The sequence below is a fragment of the Nicotiana tomentosiformis genome, chromosome 1 (assembly GCF_000390325.3).
Source record: "Nicotiana tomentosiformis chromosome 1, ASM39032v3, whole genome shotgun sequence".
NCBI classification, from domain to species: Eukaryota; Viridiplantae; Streptophyta; class Magnoliopsida; order Solanales; family Solanaceae; genus Nicotiana; species Nicotiana tomentosiformis.
The window spans coordinates 69,522,912-69,533,841 of NC_090812.1; the positions used below are offsets into that span (position 1 = coordinate 69,522,912).

Sequence of the window (10,930 nt, forward strand, 5' to 3'; positions counted from 1 at the left end):
TATTGTCGCTCTTTGGTGCGCTCATATAAAGAAAACCGAGTGATTGAGCAGGCTAGAACCCGATTGGGTTCTGAAACATCTAACCTCTCGAATTGATTGGCCAAAGTCTGAACATCTGAAGTTAACGGCCTATCACCAACCGGAATATACACAAGGCTGCCCATACTCACAGCCTTTCTACTCAAAGCATCGACTACCACATTGGCCTTTCTGGGATGATATAAAATGGTGATATCATAGTTTTTCAAAGGTTCCAACCATCTTCTCTGCCTCAAATTAAGATCTTTTTGTTTGAACAGATACTGTAGGCTACGATGATCAGTAAATACCTCACACGAGACACCATAAAGGTAATGCCTCCAAATATTCAGCGCATGAACAATGGCTGCAAATTCTAAGTCATGAACGGGATAATTCTTCCCATGAACTTTCAACTGCCGTGACGCATATGCAATCACCTTGCTATCTTGCATCAATACTGCACCAAGCCCAATGCGAGATACATCATAATACACCGTATAAGATCCTGAACCTGTGGGTAATACCAACACTGGCGCTGTAGTCAAAGCGGTCTTAAGCTTCTGAAAGCTCAACTTACACTCGTCTGACCATGTAAATGGGTCACTCTTCTGGGTCAATCTGGTCTTAATAGTTGTTCATAATTAATTACAAAATCGTCAATTAACTTTATGTTAACAAAAATCTCGTTGCAAACCTTCACAATACTGATAACGAGATGTGAGGCATGAAGACCTCATAATTATTTACCCAAATTAACGAGTCACATTTAACGCCACCTGGGCGGGCACCTACCTCATAGGTTAAAACTCAATAATTACAACACGAATTTGGCAAGTATGCACAGAGAATTTCATACAAGAATTTTCAATTAAGCCTAATAGGCATGACTCCCTATTAGTACTATAGTACAAATTTAATTTCACAAGGGAGAATTTAAACACAAGAATTTTCATCACAAGGATCTCGTCCTTGTATAACTTCCACCGCAGCTCGTATCCCGGTTTAAACATATCAATTTATATTAAAATGCGAGGATCTTGTCCTCAGTTCTGAATCACAAGTAATATGCACATTGTGCCAATCGAAAATTTCCATTTTCTCCTTTTAAATAATTTATGTTAAACAAAATCACAACACATAATGAACCCCACACCGATAGGGCATATAATTCACAATTTATAATTATTTATCCGGAAATTACATCAAAACTTACCGAAATGAGTGACAGAAAGCCACCTTTAGCCTCACAGCTCTTATTAGTGACCAACATGGAATGATAGGCGTAGTTATCTCCATAGAACCTCCCAACAGGAGTAAACACATTAGTAGATTATAGAATTACGAAGCTCACTCATAAGTGGAGCACAATAGGAGGACTTGTCTCAATACTCAGAACCAAATCAAGTTAAGGAAATTATTCTTTTATATTAAATCGAGGTTGTACCTGTAATGACACCATCTAATGTAGCGACCTCCGCCATACCATAAAACAAATATATCAACGGCTGGGCCTCCACCTCTAGGATGCCTTCTACCTGTCTGTCCTCCACCCCTAACTGGTCGTGTGGGTGGTGTAGTAACTGCAATGCGGCACGTAGCCTGAGTGCTTTGATGAAATATGTCTCTCCCAAGTCTGGGACAATTTTCTCATGATGTGCCTAGTATCACCGCATTCATAACAACCCATTTGCGGGTTTGGCTGCTCATACCGAATCTGTGCCAGATAACTTGAACAACCATTGTAGGAAACTCATGTCAGTGGTGCACTAAAAGAACTTACTGGAGCACCCCGATTAATCCGATGTACGGACTGGGCTGGCCGACTGCCCGAGCTCCTCGCTATAATGATTTATACTCGCAGAGTAGAATCCATTGAATCCCCCAGGACCTCGAGATGTCTTGGTCTCCTTAGTTTCCTTTTTCCTCACCCCGAACACGTTCTAATATCTTGTCAATTTCTATCACTAGCGGAAATGAAGTATCATCATGTAGCTCCCGAGTCGTACAAAATTTTACGATCATAATTGAGTCCTTTAAAGAGTCTGTGGGCTCGCTCTCTGTCTGTAGGAAGCAAAATATAAATATGACGGGCTAACTTATTAAACCTGATGGCATATTATGACACTGTCATGGTGACCTAACGCAACCGTTCAAACCCTATGCGCCACGCATTACGGAGAGTCCGGGAAATAAACTCTTTCAAAAGCATTTCTGAGAACTGAGCCAAGTGGGCGGTGTTGCATTGGCTGGTCTGCCCTCTTCATAGGCTTGCCACAGACACCTGCGGAGAATAATCTCTCCCAATGCCAATTTCTTCTTTTGTTATGCTGACTCAACACTGTTGAGCTGACCCATTTCTTAGCATACTCTTCGAATCTTCTTTGGGGTAACCCTTACCCCTATTTATACACAACAATCACAAAAGTAGAGCTCCATACAGACAAATCTTGGCACGAACCACATAGTTTAGAATCTCGTCAACTACCATACTTTCTCCGAAACACCCCCAAATCCGCAACCATGACGTCCACGCTAAGTAGACCTTCTGTAAATTTAAAGTTGTTTTTCTAACTCCTTTGGTATTGAAGTATAGGATTATTAAGTAGGAGGACATACCGCAAGTCCCAACCTTATCAACAACAACAACAACACAGTATAATCCCACTAGTAGGGTCTGGGGAGGGTAGTTTGTACGCAGACCTTACCCCTACCCAGGGGTAGAGAGGTTGTTTCCGATAGACCCTCAGCTCCCTCCCTCCAAGAACTCCCCACCTTGCTCTTGGGGTGACTTGAACTCACAACCTCTTAGTTGGAAGTGGAGGGTGCTCACCACTAGAGCAACCCACTCTTGTCCTCTACAAAAAGCTCAGGCCTTAAACATGTGTAAATTTTTGGGGAACCATTCAGTATCACATATATATATTTCAAGCCAAAACTGATATAACACATGACCCCTCAATCCATCCATTGATAGTGGACTTCCCCCACTCGGCGCAAAGTCATAGTTCACCACATCCGATGATCCACAATACTAACCTTCACAGCTTGTATAAATCAACCAGATGTCAAGGTCCGTTGCACCCCCCACATGATTCACTGGGTTGTCTCTCAATGCGTCCGCATCTTTAGTCAGACACACATGTTGAGGTAATGTTTGAGCATTTCTGGCTCCCTCGTAGTCCATCTGCGGCATCACGAACCGTCGACGCACAATTGATACCGAGTGCATAATGTCATACACGAGTGGATACAAAGGAATACGAGATATATGTTTCAAGCTAAATCAATGCCGCACGATAAGGAATGAAAGAAGTGATATTGTTCTTAAACGTCATAGCCTCTTAGAGATAAGTACAAACGTCTCTGTACCGATCCTTCAGACTCTACTAAGCTTTCTCGTGACTCGTGAGACCTATGTAACCTAGTGCTCTGATACCAACTGTCACGACCCAAAATTCTCACATTTGGGACCGGGATGGCGCCTAACATTTCACTTGCTATGCAAGCCAACGTTAGAATATAATTAGCCATTTTAACAAAATAATTATATTAATTAATTACAAAAAAATAAATGCGGAAATAAAGTCTGAAATAAAGTGAATATTCCATAATAATCGCGATATCTAAATACCATCCTAGAACATGAGTCACAAGTGCACGAGCTTCTAGAATAATACAAATAAAGGTCTGAATAAAATTCAAGCTGTTTGAAATATAATACACAGCTAAGATAATATAGAAGGGGACTTCAGAACTGCGAACGTTGTGCAGTTATACCTCAATTCTCCACTAATAGCTGTATCCGGGAAAATCTACAGTATACGGTTGGGACTTACTCTAAAATCTGCACAAGAAGTGCAGAGTGTAGTATCAGTACAACTGACCCCATGTACTGGTAACTGCCGGGCCTAACTTCGACGAAGTAGTGACGAGGCTAAGGCAGGTCACATACATTAACATGTACGCAATAATAATAATAATAACAATAATAGAAATAAAATATGTATCTCTTTTCAATAATTGAAGCCAACTCGGCAGTCATAACCAATTATTATTTCAATCAGTTTCCGTTGCGGCATGTAACCCGATCCCACAATATATTCATATTCAATTCTGTTGCGGCATGCAATCCGATCCTCCAATATATTCATTTCAATTAATTCTGTTGCGGTGTGCAACTCGTTCCTCCAATATATTCATTTCAATCAATTCTGTTGCAGCGTGTAACCCGCCCCAATAATATAATTCTCAATAAATTTTCGTTGCTGCGTGCAACCCGCTCCAACAATATAAACTTTAAATAAATCTATTGTGGCGTGCAACCCGATCCCCCAATATAAACTTTAAACAACTCTGTTACGGCGTGCAACTCGATCCCCCAATATATTTATTTTCATTTCCGTTGCGGCGTGCAATCCGATCCCCCCATATTTTTTAACAACTCTTAAATGTAATAAAAATACTCCAATAAATACCATGTTCAATGAAAAACTATTAAGCATCAAGGCATACAATAATTATAATTCATTTATGAAACAAACAATGACAAATATCAATTAATTGTGGAAATCAAGGAGAAAATAGACAGTATAATATTTAATATACTAAATGTCAAGTAGAAATTAAGTCAAATAAATCAAATAAACATGTAGCAATTATTGCAGGAATTCAAGAATTGATATTTGACAAGGAATATGAGAGAAATAATTATTATAACAATTAATTTGTGTCCTAAATAATTTAAGATGTTAAAATAATTAAGCAAATAATTAATTTGACAAAGTATAGGCACTCGTCACCTTGCCTATACATCGTTACACATGAAATTCACATAGCAAATAATTCAAGGGTTCTATTCCCTCAAGTCAAGGTTAACCACGACACTTACCTCGCCCTGCAACCAAATTCATGAATCCAATAAACCTTTGCCTCGCAAATTAGTGTCCGAAATCCTCAAATCTAGTCATAAAAAATTCAATATACTCAATACAATTCGTAGGAATTAATTCCATATGAATTTACTAATTTTTCAGATTAAAATCCGAAATTTATTTTTAAAATCATTAGTAGGGCCCACGTATCGAATCTCAAAAAAACTTACGAAATTCGAACACCCATTCCGAGACAAGTCCAACCATATAAAAATTATCAAATTCCGATGTCGAATGAACCTTCAAATCTTAAATTAAAGTCTTTGAAGATTTCTACCATTTTCAACCCAATCTTTACCCATTTAAACTCAAAAATCTTTCCACAAACCTTATTGGTATAAGCATATATAAATAATATTCTTACGCCCAAGAATTATACTCCTAATCAATCATCTTCTCTCCAAATCCGAAACTGAAACACTAGGATATGAAACCTTACCTCTTAGATGAAGAACTTGAGAAATTTCTTGTTGGATTTCAAGGCTTGAGCAAGATTTGATGAACAAGACACTTGAGCTTCTTCCTCTCTCTAGAACACTCTCACTTCTCTCTAAAAATATTAGGTTTTGGCTCAAAAATGACTTAACCCCTCTCCCTACCCGGCCTTGAGGGTATTAAATGAGCTCCTACGTGTGCAGCCGCACACCTGGGCAAGTGGCCGCGCACATGAGGCAGAAAGTCTCAAATATGTGTGGATGTGCATATGACACAGGTCCAGTAAAATGGCCATAACTTTCTGTATATATATTCAAATGACAAACGGTTTGAAGAGTTAGAAACTAGACTCGAAGATCTTTCATTTGATAGGCTATCCATCATATAACTCCTTATATATATGTAGATATGCTCGTCCAAAGTGTTATCTTATGCGTACTCATTTGGAACTTTAGTCTATTATGAAAGTTTCTAACTTGGCTTAGACTTAGGGCTTTCCTTAGACCTTATATCACTTATAATATGCCTCGTACACTTATTATCATATCCAATAGGTGTCCATCATATTAATAGTCCTCGAATGAGAAGTAGAGTCCGCCCTCAAATAAATAACATAACTTATCTCTTCTTTCGCACATTTCAATTTTCCGAATTTTACTAACTCCCAAAATTTCAAAAAATTTCGCCAGAGCTTCCTTTCTAACTGAGCCTATCCACCTGGCAGAGAATCCCAGAAACCAATCCTAACAATACATACATAATCCAATCAATGTAACATAACATGAAAACAATACTAATAGTGGCCTCATAAGCAATATATTTCTAGAAAATGAACGACATTAACATCAACTATTCCGGTGATACGTAACTCATAGTAGGTAAGCTCCCAACATCTTCATAAAATACAGAAATGAATGTTTAAATTAAATATGACATTTTTAGGACATCACAGTTGTGTATAACATTTTTTTTATGGGTTAAAAATATTTTCCTTTTAAATATGTAGCAACATGAGTTTTGAAAGTATGATTGAAATTTGCCTCCACATGTGGTACTCTTGACTTTTTTCTTTTGATAAAAATCTTCATTATCATTAGATTGGCTATAGCTTGATTCGAACCCGCCTTGAACCTGTCTTCGATCTAGCTCTGAACCACTGACTCTGATACCATTTGTTGCGATCAAAAATAACAAGGCGTCATGCGGAAGCTATCAATACAAACCTTGAATGATAAATGAGATGATAAAAGAAACATATACTAAACTAGGCATAGTAATTTAATAGATTTGGTCAATTGACCAACATATGAGAAAACTAATATAAAAGAATAAACCATTTGAATCTTATGGTCACAGAAAAAATGTGATATTTCTTTTTTAAATGGACTAAAAAAATATAAAGCATATAAAACAGGAGAGTATTAAGTTTTGCTCTATAATATTTAAATCTTAAATCCATCTTTGCTACTCCGGTGACGTCAAGAGAGATTACTGGAGTATTGTTCCACGATAGCACCCGCGTTTGGCAGTGGAATGGGAATGGTGGGGCACCCGGAGGATTAATTGAAGGAATTGCTGATTATGTGAGGCTCAAAGCCGGTCTCGCACATAGCCATTGGGTGAATCCAGCCGGGGCGACCGATGGGACCATGGATACGACGTGACTGTTCGATTTCTTGATTACTGCAACAGCTTAAGAAATGGATTCGTGGCACAACTTAACCAAAAGATGAGAAATGGCTATAGTAATCAGTTCTTTGTTGACTTGATTGGGAATACGGTTGATCAACTTTGGAGTGATTACAAAGCTAAATTTCGCTCATAAAATAAGAAACATCATCTGATGCCTTTGTACTAACAAAAGGCTATATGTGTCATGATCTTGTTGAAGAATTATAATAACAATAATAATATAATCACACGGGGTTAATCAGTACAAGTTATCTCACTCGTGTGACTGATTAGTTACCAATTCCACTACATCGGAGGAGGACCCATGTGTTGTTAAGGGGTTAATTAATGACAAGTTATTTCCAGTCATATATTGTGTCGTTACTCATATCCAATAAAAATATTCTAAAGTCTATTTTACTGCAAAATGTTAAACCTTACAAAGTATATTTTTGGTTCTCTTTTCATACTTTGAATACTTATCTTCACATGTCTTGTGTGACAAACATTTTAGCGCTTTTTGTAAATTAATTGATTTAATTAAAAATAACGCTTATGGAAATATATTTGCTTTATCCATACATTTATTAAGCATCATTGAAGATAATTAATTAGCCACAAACCAATAACACACTTTATTCATATTCTTTTTCTTCAGTCAAGGGTCCAGACATAGTTTCCAAGGAAAACAAAATACAAAGACAACACTAAGATCATAACACAATACAAAGACATCATTAGATCATAACAAATACAAAGACAACACTTAGATGATCTTAACACAATACAAAGACAGCATAATAATGAAGAGTTCCAACTGCTTTTGTAAGGTCAACCGTCCGATGCTTTTTCCATGATAATGTAAGTAGTACGTAATAAATAATAGTAATCTATTACGCAGCTCACTTGCAAATAGCTTCTTATGATCAGGATCAGCGTATATTTAGCATACTGTGCAATCGTACTATGTTGGACATGTTCTGTCTGTTTTTTTATTAAGGTGTTTTTTTTTTCCTTCACATTTTTACATAAGGGGAGGGGAAGGGGAAGGGGAAGGGGGCAATGGGAATTGAAACTGCACCTATCGTGTAAAAGACTTTCACTCATACCACTAAACTCTGAGCCTTAGTAGTCTATCAATGGTTAAACTATCTTATTTGCATCCTTTTTTGGTAAAAAATGGTACAGTAATATTTTCTTTAGTTCGGAAGTAGATATTCACAGTGTTGCCTTCGTACCAGGCCTTGTCATGCAACTTCGAGCTTTTCTCTGGCCTATAATTCAAAGTCTGAACTTCGAGTATTCAAAGTGTGCATTTATCTGAAAATACGTCAAAACCAAATGGCGATACTTACAGGGGCAGAGCTAGACTACTGGGAAAAGGTTCGGCCGAACTCAGTAATTTTGATTCAAAATTCATATTTGTATTAAAATAATTATTGAATTTGCACAAATTATTAATTTAGAACTCAATAACTTAAAAAGATTAGAATTGCGGACCCAAAAGTTAAAAATTCTGACTCTCACGTCAGACACTTACCAGCTTCTAGTTTCCTATTAATCCAATACTGTTCGAGTTTTTCTTTTTTCCCCTTTTAGATAACCCTTGTCTGGGTGGATATATATTAATTAAAGAAACAATCAACTGATCTTTCAGTTTTACCAGAAAAGGTCATCATTGGAAAAAAAAAAGAAGTAAGTGTGAATATTTAAGCCGCTTCCGTAATGAATCTCTTTGTTGCGGCAACTAGGTTTCAGCGAAAGAAGAATAAAAATTACAGTTAAAAGATAAAGTTAAGCAAAAAGAGAAATGGAATTTTCATTCATAATCAGTAATGGACAAGTACATTGAGGACAGTAAGGACCAGATAACTCTATGACAAGAGGGTGAGTAATGGTTGTTGGAAGCTCATATCATGGTTTGAGTTAAGATACATAAAAGGTGGGGTGTAAGAGAAGATGGGAAGAAAGAGATAACTTATAAGCCACAGTGCCAATTTTCTGTAGGATCTGATAAGAGCCATAATACTTAGCAGATAGTTTGGAAAAGTGCTTCCCAGACACAGAAATCTGCCCATAAGGTTGGATTTTTAGATAAACCAAATCCTATTCCTTAAATTGTCTATCCGACATGTGTTTGTTAGCTTGTGCTAACATCCTTTGTTGATCTCTATTCAAGTGATACTTTAACAATTGCACCTTGAATTCTCTAGTTGACAAGCTTCTATCCACTTCTTCTACCCCAGAGCCACCAGCCACATAGGGAAGATGCAGAGGTAGGGGTTGACCATATAGTGCTTCATAGGGAGTGCTATGTATAGAAGTATGAAAGGTGGTATTGTACCACCATTCTGCTGTATCTAAGAATTGGAACCAATTCGATTGGGAATCTGAGCAGAAACATCTCAGGTAGGTCTCTTGGCACTTGTTCACTACCTCTGTCTGCCCATCTGTTAGAGAATGATAGGATGTTGAAGTGTTGAGAGTTACTCCCATCATGGAGAACAGTTCTTGCAACATTTTACTGGTAAAAATTGGATCTCTGTCACTGATTATATCCTCTAGTATTCCATGAAGTTTGAAGATATTGTCCATAATAAGCTTGGCAACATCATTGGCAGAGTATGTGTGGGAAAGTCTGATGAAGTGAGCATATTTGGTAAGCCTGTCTACCACTACCCAAATAATTATTTTTCTTTTTGACTTGGGCAGTCCCTCTATAAAATTCATATTAATGCTACTCCAAGTAGCTACTTGTATCTTCAGGGGTTGCAAAAGTCCAGGATATGGAGCATTATCATACTTGTTTCTCTGAGAGACTTCACAAGCTTTGACATAGTCATGTACCTCTTCTCTCACGCCTTTCCAGTAAAAGAGGGAAGACACCCTTCTGTAAGTGTTTTCTATGCCTGAGTGCCCTCATACTAGTGTATTGTGCCAGACTTGCAAGATGTCTTTTCTCAGTTGATCATCAGGTCCTACTACCAACCTCTCATTCTTCCTTAGTTGCTCATGAATGAAAGTGTACTATTTTGCCACATCTTTTTTCTCCTTTAGGGATTGGATTAGTGCCTGCAATTCATCATCCAAATCCTAGTTTTTCATAATCAGTTCCTACAGATCAGTCTTCATAATGGAGAGTATTATGGCAGTAACCTTCACCAGTGGTAGTCTAGATAGAGCATCTGCTGTCTTGTTCTCCTTTCCTTTCTTATACTCAATTTCAAAGTCATACTGCATTAGTTTGGTAATCCATTTCAACTGAGTCTCTGTGTGTAATTTCCGCTCTAATAGAAACTTGAGAGCCTTTTGGTTTGTTTTAACAGCAAATGGTCTGGTTGTTAAATATTGAGACAACTTACTCACAATTAAGACTAGAGCCAAGAGTTCTTTTTCATATACTGATAGAGACTGATGCTGCTTTGATAATCCCTTACTGATAAATGCATTTAGTTGTCCCTTCTGAATTACAACAGCTCCAATGCTTATATTACAAGCATCGGTCTCAACTACAAACATCAACGAGAAGTCTGGCAGAATCAAGACATGTGTTGTGGTGAGTTCTTCCTTCAATTGCTGGAAAGCTTTACTAGCATTCTCATTCTAACAAAAAATATCATTCTTCAACATATCAGTGAGGGGTTTACTAATGATTTCATACCCTCTGATAAATCTTCTATAATACCTTGCTAATCCAAGAAAACTCTTCAATTGTGTTACAGATTGTGGTTCAGGCCATGACCTTACTGCTTCCACTTTCTTAGGATCAGTGGACACACCCTCGGCAGAAATGTAATGTCATAAATACTCTACTCTTTTAGCAGAAAATACATATTTGCTCTTCTTAGATAAGAGTTGATGTTGCACCAGCA

General features: G+C 37.5%; 1 protein-coding gene across 1 annotated transcript in view; it reads left to right on the top strand.

Annotated features, from left to right (window-relative positions):
• Positions 1–7,322, top strand: part of LOC104116070 (uncharacterized) — a 43,824-nt gene extending 36,502 nt beyond the window's left edge. The window contains exon 3 of the transcript XR_011410830.1: positions 7,252–7,322. The gene's annotated coding sequence lies outside the window, so the exon portion shown is untranslated. The remainder of the gene's footprint in view (positions 1–7,251) is intronic.
• The last annotated feature ends 3,608 nt before the right edge of the window (positions 7,323–10,930 follow it).